The sequence below is a fragment of the Malaclemys terrapin genome, chromosome 2, assembly GCF_027887155.1.
Source record: "Malaclemys terrapin pileata isolate rMalTer1 chromosome 2, rMalTer1.hap1, whole genome shotgun sequence".
NCBI classification, from domain to species: Eukaryota; Metazoa; Chordata; order Testudines; family Emydidae; genus Malaclemys; species Malaclemys terrapin.
In genome coordinates, this window is record NC_071506.1 from 195,059,015 (window position 1) to 195,072,058 (window position 13,044).

At 41.1% G+C, this 13,044-nt stretch overlaps 1 protein-coding gene across 3 annotated transcripts in view; it reads right to left on the bottom strand.

Annotated features, from left to right (window-relative positions):
• SUGCT (succinyl-CoA:glutarate-CoA transferase) overlaps nucleotides 1–13,044 on the bottom strand; it is a 483,356-nt gene that overhangs the window by 426,685 nt on the left and 43,627 nt on the right. The window lies entirely within an intron of this gene.

A 13,044-nucleotide genomic window follows, 5' to 3' on the forward strand; every position in this document is an offset into this window, starting at 1 on the left:
GCTCTTAAAGAGGTAGCACATCTGAATACTATCTTTACCTACCCTTTCCTTCTTTTAGAACAGACCTCACTATAGTATCAGACATTAGAAAGGAAGCATTTATTATAGGAGATATATATACATATATTAAGATTGCCTGACACTCCATTATATGACTTTGTTTTCATTTTACCATAAATTGTGATTATATCCTATTGTTAGAACATAATACGATGAGATATTTGTGTTGCTGCAAGAGAAATACTTCCTTTAAATGTCTGCAATTATGCCTTTTACATCTACATTTCTAGGTGCCAAGCCAAGGTCTTCACAAACTGAATCTGTATACAGTCCCTTTATAGTTCTATCAATAAAAAATTCACACAAACACGCCCCAACAAACATAGTTATAGTGGTACAAAAACTGTGGGTAGACCAAAATGAATTGTCCCTTCCATAAATGCTGAGGGAAGATCCCAGACTAATCTCTGGAGCAGCCTAAATTGCCACTGATGACATTAGGACTTCTATAAGCTCCCTCACAACCAGCTTCTTCCAGATACATTAGCTCCTCTGCTGAGCTGCTGCTATGTCCTCTAGCCATAATGAAGCAAGTCCGTAGCAGAGAAGCAGCCTGGTCTGGAGAATCACATTGGGGGCTCCTCTGTTCCAATCCCATCTCGAGCACCAATTCCATTTGTGGCCTTAATCAAGTCACAACCTTTCTATCTTAGTTTCCACATCAGTAAAATGGCATTAGATAGCCTTTTCCAAGACCTACACGCATGCTAAAATTAATCAGAATGTACACAAAATTAATTTCATTTGAATTGTGCCTTGAAAAAAATATTTTTTAATGTTTGTATCTATGCCTAGATGCCAGCATAAGCAGTTTTCCTGCAGCAGAAGACTAGCATGACCTAAAAAGCTGGGCAGCCCGCTCACTCTCTCCAACCTCTCCCCTCAAAAAAAAGCAAAACACTTTTATTTAAGAAAAAGAATCATTTACTTTCTGGACATAAGGACACACAAATTTTCAAAAATCAACCCAAAAATGCTACGACAGGCTCAACAATATGTGCTGTTATCTTCTGAACAGTAGCACCAAAATCATTTCAATGTGTTTGGGTCCACTTCAAAAACAAAAGAAAAACAGTCAAAACAACTAAGTGACTGGACAGTGAAACACACTGAAAATAAGTGAGAAATTATGAAGAACAAAAAGCATCGGCCTCAATTATTAACAGAGGACAGACATCTCAACATGTCTATTCATACAAATGTTTTCACAAACAGGAAACATCTGAAAATTAAACATTTAGGATGTAGAACAACCATAAAAACTCCTTACAATACTATTCTGATGAGGACAAATAACCATCCCTCAAAATGCTCATTCTATACTTTTAAAGATGACCAGCAAAGTTTTTTTAAAGTTTTCTAAGAGCCTTCATATGTTAGAATATATATTTTGAAGTTCTCCCAATGATTTTTTTTACACCTATACATTGCTCATTGCTATGTGCCAGCTGTAAGGTTAAAACCAGCTGGTGCCATGCAAAGTTTAACTAGTAGAAAGATATAATAAAAAAGGGATGTGAGTACAGAATTATATTTTGGACTTGGATTCTGAACTGGTAAAGCCAGTATGGGGCCAAAATCCACTTTTGGTTTGCCTAGTCACAGGCAATATGGGGTTGGAAACTGCCTGGAAAAGAGATGGCTATCCAACCTTAAGAGTTAAGGGATGAATAACTAATTGTAAGGTTAAAAGATCTAATCGTCCCTCTCTAGACAGACAAGAGACAAAAGAATACATGTTTTTGTCCTAGTTAACTGCACAGATCACAAACAAATGAGGATTTAGCCACAAGCGTGAATGAATGTGCGTATGTCTGAGCATGTGCCTATACAGGAAATTTTGTTTTTTAAAATGTGTAGGGCCTATTTTTCAAAGTTGGGGCACACATCTGAGCAGACCTCGCAGCATATGCATGCAAGTAACAAATGTGTTGTGAATAAAAATAGATGTTTACTACGCACATAATCAGTTTGGCCTTGTGTTTGCGCAAATACCCAATGTGCATTTCCACTCATAAAGTCAATACACACATATGTATGCACGCAATTGCACATGCTTACTTCTGAAAATAGGTTCTATGCTAATATTACATACAGTCTTGAATGGACAAAGTTTAGACACAACGTTACATTTGTTCTAGGCATTTAACAAATTCACTAAGTTTGTTTTTATTTTGTTCATGGGTATTGCTTTGTTTGGAGGAGGTTAAATTAAATATCATGATTTAGGGAATTCTCAGCTTTACATAAATTTAAGAAATAATTGTTAGATGTGCAATTGCTGAAGGATTTATTTCTCTACTGATTTTGCTTTAAAACCATGGGAGTCCTTAGAGTCCTGTCAAGTGGAATTTCTAAATAAATGGGGGAAGGATGTTCCACAATTCCAAATCTCCACCCCACAGGTTACAGCTGTAGGGCATGATCCTCTCAGGCACTGCACATCCTCCGTTCTCACTTCCCAAAGGAAGCTCAGTGCCTTTCAGGACCCTGCCGTTATAGGCCATATTTGTTTCATTCACACACTTCAAAGCAGTCAGTCAGTCACATCATCAACATGGTGACAAGAAAGTCAACAGAGAAGCAGCAACCGCTGCCAGTCTAGTCCCCAAGTACTGTCCCACAGTTGTCACTGCCAAAACATTATTGAATATGATTTGTACAGTACATACCAACTGTCTTACGCTGCACTGAACACAAACTCTGAACGCGCACTGGAGAACAGCTTGTATATTCAACACAGCCCATTTATGTCAGTGCTGGCCACAATTTCCTCTCCCCAGGCTACAGCTGCCACTGTCCTGATTCATGCTGACAAGCCATCCTCTATCCACTGAGGAGCCCTGTTATTAATTTATTGTCCTTCCTCTCCCAGGAGCAGGAAAAGAGACATGATATGAAACAAGTATCGAAGAACAAGTTCACTAGTCTGCTGGCGTCAAATGCAGGCCGGCATCCATCTTGCACCACATGTAGAATGCTTAAAAAGTCTGGCACAGCTTACATCCTGCCTCAGCTGGGGATGGACTAGATAACTTCTTGAAGTCCTTTCCAACCCTACACTTCTATGATTCTATATACATAGTGAACTCCATGGTATTACTCCAGCAATCCCAGCTCCCTCCAGATGTGATGGGCCAAACTCAGGTGGAGAAAGGCATAGATCTTTACTGGCTACAATTAGCACGCTGTTTTTCAGAAAGTCCTGCACAATTACATTTATGCAGCAAGCAACGCAGAGTATATAACTAAACTGCTTACCACATGCAACATTCCCATTATCTCCAGGATATGAAGCCGGGGTGAGAGAGGACACAGTCAACCATCCATCTTTCTCTTTTGATTTATGCAAACAACTGCATACAGTGTGAGAGTGTTCAAAACTACATATGCCAACTATACCATGCGCAGGATGCTGCTGTTCCTGAGTCTGATTTTCTTTAAGTTGTGAGGAGCCATTATGCTTAAAGTGACATATGATGGGAGGATGAGATGAAGACGAGGCTAATACGAAATAATAAAGCAGTTCACAGTCATAGTTGACAGAATTCCAGACGTTACTAATACTAGAAGCTTAGGGGTGAGTACAGGACAATATTTCAGTACAGAGCAACAAAAGAGAATGCAGTTGTCAAAAGAAAATTCCCCTAGCCAAACTGAAAGAAAACAATTATGTCAGGATAAAACTAGTGCACTTCCCACAAGCTGGAGGAATTATTGCAGAAGCGACTGTATGAGACAGCCTTTGTCCAGGACAAGGTTTCAATCCGATGTAACAAAAGTGAACTTATATCAGAGAAAGTTTCACCTGGAGAATGCACTATGACACTTCCTGACAGACACAAGGACTGAGAGAAAATATTTCTTCTCCCAGATTTTTCCAACTGAATTAGTACAGAGAATTCTTTCCCAGGTATCTGCCTGATGGGTCTTGCCCACATGTTCAGGGTCTAACTGATCACCATATTTGGGGTTGGAAAGGAATTTTCTTCCCGGTCAGATTGGCAGAGGCACTGGGGGGTTTTCACGTTCCTCAGCAGCATGGGGAACGGGTCACTTGCAGGTATAAACTAGTGTAAATGGTGGAGTCTCTATAACTTGAAGTCTTTAAACCATGACTTGAGGACTTCGGTAACTCAGCCAGAGGCTAGGGGTCTATTACGGGAGTGGGTGACGTTCTGTGTCCTGCAATGTGCAAGAAGTCAGACTAGATGATCACGATGATCCCTTCTGACCTTAAAGTCTATGAGTTGGATCATAGAATCATAGACTTTAAGGTCAGAAGGGACCATTATGATCATCTAGTCTGACCTCCTGCACAACGCAGGCTACAGAATCTCACCCACCCACTCCTGTATCAAACCTGTGTCTGAGTCACTGACGTCCTCAAATGATGGTTTAAAGACTTCAAGGTGCAGAGAGTCTTCCAGCAAGTGACCAGTGCCCCACGCTGCAGAGGAAGGCAAAAAAAAACCCAGGGCCTCTGCCAATCTGCCCTGGAGGAAAATTCCTTTCTGACCCCAAATATGGTGATCAGAACTCAGATGGAGATATGGATCACAGAACTCAATCAAAATACAGCAGCTCTTGTGTGAAAAACCCCACATGTAAACTAATTCTGCCTAGATGGGGTGGCATTCCTGCTCATATGAGATGGGGGTCAACCAGTCAGGGACACAGGAGAAATCCCATCTGACCTATCCTAATGAAAGGTGCCCATCTTGAAATATATCACAAGAGATAAAAGGATAACAACATTTGCAAATATAAGAGCAAAAAAGTTTTGCAAAGCAAGCCACTATTAAGAGTCCACAGACACAAAATGTTCTAACTATTGCCACACAAGTCAAATCCCAAAACTGCTTGAGGACTTTTGTCACCCAAGACAGACTTTTTTTTTTTTAAGCACAATTCTGTTAACGAAGTAAAGGAATCCTTTAGGGTATCCAAAAGGGTAAAATTATGATTAACAAGACAAAATATTAGGAAGGGAAAAATTTAGGCTGAAAAAAAATCAAGAAACACTTCATAACAGTGAACGTTATTAGAACTACAAAGTAGTGTCACAAGTGAAGTTGTCAAAGGTCTGATGTTTGAAATATTTAAAATTAACTACACAAGAAGCTAGAAAATACTTTCTACAGTAGAGAACACTCCTGCACTGGTACGGTAAAGATGTTATGTATATCTTTTCCATCTCTAGATTTATAATGCCACGTTAGCCATGAAATAGTTTTTCCTTTTGCATCAAATGAAAGTGGTATTTTTTTGCTAGACTTATAACAGACAGACTCTTCATAAATGTTAAGAAAGCTGACAAACCAAATGAAGATGTTTGCCCCCTAAAAAGCCCCCATGTGTCATAATTTCTTAACATTTATGATTTTGTGCTGTTCCCGCATAGGTACTGCAACCGTATTTAGCCACTCTTTGTTTGCTTATTTAAGGGTTCCCAATGGTAAGATGACAGAATTCCTTACAGATGTATAAAAAACAGTATTCTTTGCCTACGAGTTGTATGTAAGCACTAAGGGCAAATAGATACTAGTAAAGTAAAATGTTTTTGCAACACTGTCATTTAAAGGGACACCAACTTAAAAATCACATCTGCTGGAGTTTATTCTCAACCTACTATTGTTAAAAATAACATCTACAAATATGATAGAGAGATTACTGAAAACACACTTTCCATGATTTTTCTGTTTTGTTTTGTTTCATGCCTTTCACAACTCTGTGTTTTGTCAAGTTTCACTGTTTCCCAAGCAGGGTCAGTCATTTAAACAGTTTGAGCCTTTAAAAAAAAAAAAAAAAAAAAAAGACTGGCTTTCAAATTGATGTCCCTTTAATTAATTGCCAAAGGAAACTCTAAATTGGACATTCCTATAAAAATGAATGTCAGTATTTCTTATGCCAAAATATTGTCCAAAATATTAATATGCTAAACAAAAACAAAACCACTGTTTCTGCACTTCTTCACAATCCACTAGCAAGATAATATTTTATAAGATTAAATATAAAACACATTGTCGGGGGGGGGGGGGGGGGGGGGGAAGGGAAGCAAAATGGAGACATGCTGTCAACAAAGACCAATTCCCTGTAGTTAGATTCCCACATGACAAATGACATAATGTCAGTCTGTATAGGATATTCTCAGCAAAACACAGAAAATGTGTTCAACACAGGCATTTCTACAAATAAGAACTAAGTATGTCACAAATTCAATCCAGATAGATGGATATCCCTACTGAATAACAAATTAATGAGAAACACCTTTAGACTTGTTCTACTGCCAAAAGAAAACATTCAATTAAATACAGCCTACATCTTTATTTAATAAAGATTAATGAAACAAGCAGAAGAACACAAGCAATCTCTATTATGAGAAAAGCCAAAATGTAAGAGACACATTATATGAATCTTTGTAATGTCAGAGCTGCCAGATATGTTAGCAGAACAAATAATGACTTTCGGAAAATGCCTGCCATGTGTTGCTCAGAAGAAAAGGAAGCACAGCTTCCTGGGTCGGCATACTTAAAGCAGATCAGAACCGATATGAAAAAGGTGAACCCAGAGCAAATTGTCAGGAGAGATGAAAGAGCAAAAAGTAAACCCGTGACAGCAAATCTAAAACTCTGACTGACAATCTTGCAAATAAAACTCACTACATTTCATCTCCCAACTGATAATTCTGGGTATGTATACCCAGTCTGTATCCATCTGCCATTTGTAGTCTTAGATTGTAAACTCTTTGGGGCAGGGACTGTTGGGGGGTTTTTTGTTCTGTGTTTGTACAGTGCCTAGCACAATGGGGCCCTAGTCCATGACTAGGGTTCCTAGTCACTACTGTAATACAAATAAATATTATTAATACAGCAATTACTTTATTCCTTCTATACATGTTAACTGAAATGCTGTAGGTCCCTCTTATAAATAGCATTGCTTTGTGTTATAAATCTATCTGCAAAGATAAAATAATATGAGTAAACGGCATTCAAGAATACAATTATAATTTTACTGTGTTTTAGCTACCTAAAGGCTCAAGAGAGATTTTTCAAAGGGACATATGCCAATTAAGCACCCAAAGTCCACTTACTTTTAATGGGATTGAGGCACCCAGTGTCATTAGGCTCCTTTGAAAACCCCAACCTCAGTTCTGGGCTTGAACCAAAGCCATTAAAGACAATAGGAATATTTCCATTGATTTCAATATGCTTTGAATCAGACCTTAAGGCCTTCCAGATCATGAATTTTGGCTACTCAGCAGACCTGCAATAATTGCAAAGTCTAGGGTGCAATGATCTACAAGGATAAGAGCGCTTATGCTAATATTAGCCTTTATCCCTCAGTCAGCATGCATTTTAATCAGTTACATATTGAATCTCAGTCTGGGAAGCTGCTTGTATCTTGACTTGGAGTAGCTCTACTACATGACCTTAGAAAAGTAGTGAGATTTAGTGGTCTATCTTCTGAAAAAAAATATGATCTTAAAAAGAAATACTTGGCAGAGATGAGACTTAGTATTATCATGGATTTTTTTAAAGATACATTGGAAATATTTTTTCCACTCATGGTTGTATAAATAAATACTTTTTTAAAAAAATCTCAAAGCTCAAAGGATGAGCACACTACCTCACATTTTTGGCCCGCTGAACTCTAAACTAGATTTCATTTAAAGTGGCCAACTAACATTAATGTTTCACCTGTTATGGTGAAGATATAAATCCATGTCTGAAGTTGCAATGAACTGCCACAAGACCAGACACAAGTGCAAATCTGGAGCGTCTTCCCAGGATGTAAGAGCCAAGAAGCATTTTAGGGAGAGTTTAAAAATCAGTCGTAAATTAAGTGAATATATGTATGCCTGGTGTGAACAGCTGCCCTCATCATGCAATACTAAGTTCTTAAAGTATTGTTCATTTATTGTTTAAAAAGGTGTGACATGCACAGTGATATTAAAATGGTACATGCATCTTATTTATGAAAATAGTCAACCTTAATAACTGATGGCTGAAACTCTCCAATTTTATGCAATTTTTCTATCACAAATTTAGTCAGTGGACCCGCGCGTAAAATAAATCATATTTCACAGATCGTGTGGGGTACATAATGGATAAGCTTTGAATGGTTCTCAGCCTCAATAAGTTTATTAAACATGCTTAGTGTTAGCTTTAATTCTGCTGGTTTTAAACCTTCCCTTATCCCATTTATTCATTTTCTACTCCTGTGGGAGTGCATTTAAAACAAGCAAAAATCTCAAAAGTATATGAGGGCACAAGGGGGCACAAAGTAGAATATGATCCCCTAGTGCCCAACTGTACCACCTACTGCTTCACACCACAGACCACCTAAAACAACACAAACCTTGCACAGTACAAATAAACTTCCCAAGCAGTGCATAAGCAGAACGAATCTTTGACGAACACTGTCTGTAGCAGATACAACTGTCATTCCACATTCTCAACTGTTCCTTTTTCATAATGGTATTCTTAAAAATACTTATTTTATCCTCAGTCACATTCTCTGACTGGTACAGTCTTGAGTAGTGAAGACCTCTGATAAGATAATGAGCTCCATTAATTTTCACTAACTCCTCACATGGTTTGAGTGAACAAATCCCATTTAACAAAAGACATGACAAGACTGGAAAAGAAAAGAAAAAAACTGGTGTTTGAAATCACTGCTAACTAATAAGGCCTTGATCTGACAAGGTTATGAGTGACCTTGGGACAGATCCTCGGTTTTTGTAAATTGCCATAGTTTAAGTCAGTGGAGCTACAACTTACCCCAGTTGAGGATTTAGTTCCTTAATTCCCAAAGAATGGCTTTTATTTTATTCGAGTTCTTACATTAAAAATGGTTAGGGATACCTCACAGAAGCCACTCTGGATATCATAAGGCTATGACTTTAATTCTAAGGACAAAAACACTGATCAAAGTTATCAGTGTTATACCTTTTTATTAAATGGGATTTCTTCATCCAAACTACAATACTAATTTTCCCCAGAACAGGCTACAGTAATCCTTTTCTGCGACGTTTATAAACAACTTTACCACAATATGACTCAATTCTTTTCAAAAATCCCATTAACAATAAGGAGCTGAACTCTGTCCTGGGATAACCTGTTACACCACAGATGAATGTGACCAGTTTCTCTGCTGCCTCTCTTGATTAAATTTGCTGTATGGGATGACATTTTCAAGTCAGTAAATGTCCTGTAGCAAGAGCATTATACAATCCTTTTAAAATGTACCCTTAAAAGATATTATGAATTAGTACTTTCTTCAAACACAGGGTACGGTTTATTGCAAAAACAATTACACTATGATTGGTGAATACAATGAATAAACGTCAATGAATAAACACCCAGACAAGGATGTTGAACACATTCACTGAGCATACACTCTATCCGGTGCCTGGATTCTCCTCCTTATTTATAGAATATCTCAATCTGACCCATTTTAAATATAATGGAAAACAAAAAGCTATCAGAGTTACTACTAACTCTGCAGCATATCCACAAACCTGTTCTTATTAAAACCTTATTTTGCAGCAAACCCCACAACTTTTAATGACAAAATTTTCTCCACACTGGGCTACATAATGCTTTTAATGTTCAAACAAGGGGCAAAATGCCAGACACTTCCATCATTTTCACGTCCATAAATGATAGTAATCACTGTCTTTCTCCCGCACCCAAAACTTTTTTTTTGTACTAGAGGAATGTTTTATTTTACCACGTTATTTTAAATACAGAGAATTAATGCAGACCATATGCCCATTGGTTTACATTTTCAGGTCAAGACAAGCTTCATACAGCATTCCTACTAATTTAATATACTGCAGAAATATAGTACATGGACTTATCATGAACATTGCACCACAAATCCATTTTGATAACTCAGATTTATCAACAAATGATTAGCACAAGTTGAAAAATTTGCTATTTAAAACTTAAAAGCTTCCCACCCCCACACTGTACAATTCTATCACACAAGAGAGCCTGAGTATCTTAGACATATAAAATAATCAGGAAGTTATCATGAGATCTTGCTCCCAGAAAAGGAAGATTTTGTTTCTGGTCCCCCAAGGAATGGTAATAGGGATTCAAATGTTTGTTCATCTTTTCTTGAGTTATTTCTATAAGAAACTACTAAAACCGAAGGACAATAAAAGCTGTTTCACAAAATTTATCGCAAGGCTTTGAAAGCTGCCTAAAATCTTTCAGCTTTATTTTTGTTAATGTAAGTAGGCACTAGTCCAAGTCAAATAGCTACTGAAAAATAAATATTAAACCATCAGTAAGTGTCTCCATAATTGTACTGGTTGCTATGTTGTTCATATCCATAACTTCAGTAGTCTAATCTGGTTTCATTCACTGTAAACTACACCAATGTCAGATTTTACCACTCACAGGCATCTGTCTGCTATGGTATTCTTCATTAGGACTGGAGCCAGGAGCCTACAACTTCAGATTTTATATCAAATAGTGCTCGCTACAGGTCACTGATATTTAGATGGAAGGTCAAGCTGTGACTGAAACCTTGAAAAACTAGCGTCTCTATGTGTGTTTGAAAGTAAATATTGAATTTAAATGGAAGAAAGAGTTATGACATTCTCATTAAACTTTGTATATACTTTATACTCAACAAGGAATGAGAGTGCTGACAATGAGCTATATATCAAAGCTGCACAAATTCTCTGTTGTTTCTTATTCCTAAACTCACTTCCACCTCTTTTGCTGTTCAGACTATGTGATAGATGGGGCTGAACAAGAACAGAAGGGGGAAAACGCCATTGCTTTCCTGGGACAGAATATTAAATGCAAGTTTAAAAGCTAGCTCAGCGGCTTAGGATAAAGATGTGCCCTGCATGCTGATGGTGTGTTAGGCATAAAGTTGCAGAAAAGTCACACTGCAGTTGGAGCCATTCAGCCAGAATTCCTCCTGGGGGTTGTGCATGCACATGCCAGACCGATTCACAGCAGAACATCAGCTCTGCTGCCCAGGGCGAGGGTGCACTGTGCTCCCTGCTCTGCTTCCAGCCAGCTCTGTTCCTCCTTGCCTCCTTTTAGACAGCTTGCACCCACTGAGGCCATGGGAGGGAGCCGGGATTACACACCCCAACGGTAGGGTTACCATATTTCCACGATCAAAAAAGAGGACGGGGGGAGGAGCCCCGCTCTAGCCCCACCCCTGCCCCACCCCCATCCACTCCCCACCCCCTGACTGCCCCCCTCAAAACCGCCAACCCCTCCCCCCCCGCTCCTTGTCCCCTAACTTCCCCCTCCTGGGACCCCTGCCACTGACTGCCCCCTCCTGGGACCCCACCCCCTATCTAAGTCTCCCTGCTTCTTGTCCCCTGACTGCCCTCTCCTGAGAACCCCCCACCCTAACTGCCTCTCCAGGACCCTACCTGTCCCCTGACTGCCCCGACCCTTATCCACACCCCCACCCCCAGACAGACTCTCATGCCCTATCCAATTGCTCCCCGCCCCCTGACAGGACCCCCAGAACTCCCGACCCACCCAACCCCCCCGGAGCTCCAGCCGGGGTCCCGGGGCTTGGGGCCGGGCCGGAGGTGCCAGAGCCGCTGGGGCTGGCGTGCTGGGCCAGAACCGGGTCCCGAGCCGCTGAGGCCAGGGCCGGGGCCGGGGCCAGGGCCGGCGCACTCGGCCGGAACCGGGGCCGCCGCCCTGGGGCCCGAGCCGGGCCGGAGCCGCTGGGGCCGGGACCGTCGCGCTCGGCCAGAACCGGGACCGCCGACCTGGGGCCCGAGCCGGGGCTGGAGCCACTGGGGCCAGGGCTGGCACGCTCTACTGGAACTGGGGCCGCCACCCTGGGGCCCAAGCCACTGGGGCCGGAGCTGCTGGAGCCAGGCCGGGGGTGCTCGGCCGGTGCTGCTTGGCCGGGGCCGAGCCGGCGTGCTCAGCCGGTGTCCCGGGGCCCGAGCCGAGCCGGGCCGAAGCCACTGGGGCCGGAGGGAGCCGCGCTACGCCTCCCCGAAGCCCTCCTCCTCGCGTCTTCCCCCCCCCCATCCCAGCTTACCTGCTGCTGCCCGCCTGTCCCTGCTTCTTTTCAGGCTTCCCGCGAACATCTGATTCACGGGAAGCAGAGGAGGGGGAGGATCAGGGGGCGGAGCATTCAGGGAAGGGGAGGAGGGGGAAGACAACTAACAGGCCGCATGGCGTGCTAAGGCTGCAGGGGATGGGGGGAGCTGGGGAGGGGCTTTGGCTGCCAAGCGGCACTTGGCCGCCGCTTTTCGGTCTATAAATAGCCGACCGGGGGAAATCCCGGACATTTTTAGATTTTTAGAAATCCCCCACGGACAGCTATTTATAGATCGAAAAGCCGGACATGTCCAGGGAAATCCGGACGTATGGTAGCCCTACCCAACAGGATTCTGGCCAGCCTCTATGCAGCAGTTCAAGTAGGGTGCAACCTCCTTACACTAGCATAACATTACAGAGACCAGACAGAGTTTGGCCTGTAATTTCTGGTATTTTGCATTATCAGCACATGTGAGAGACTCAAGTTCAGTTGCCGAAGATTTGTCACCATGCTGAACTTCACAGGAGTATCCTGATCTGAGTAGATTGGTCTTGGATCCTGTAAAGCTAACTGTAACTTTGCAAGATCAAAATCCAAACAAAAAACTCACCTAACATGAATTTACTTCAGACAGGAAGTACTCCTTATGTGCACTCTGACAAAGCATCATAATGCCATTAGTTCTGTTCCAAGGGATAAATTCTCTTAAGGTTTGGTTTTACTCGGGAAAGAGACTCTGTAAAATTGACGTTGTGGAGTTCCAGTTTATTGTGCTTCAGTGACGTCTAATTCAAATGTGCTCAGTTTACAAACATCAAGATGCTTTTTCTTTCCTGCATACACAACACGGACTCTCAAAGTCAAGTTTGAGTCTTCCCACTTCTTCATTATCTAGAACAACAAAGATTCGATTTCTACAAACTAAATTGCACCCTC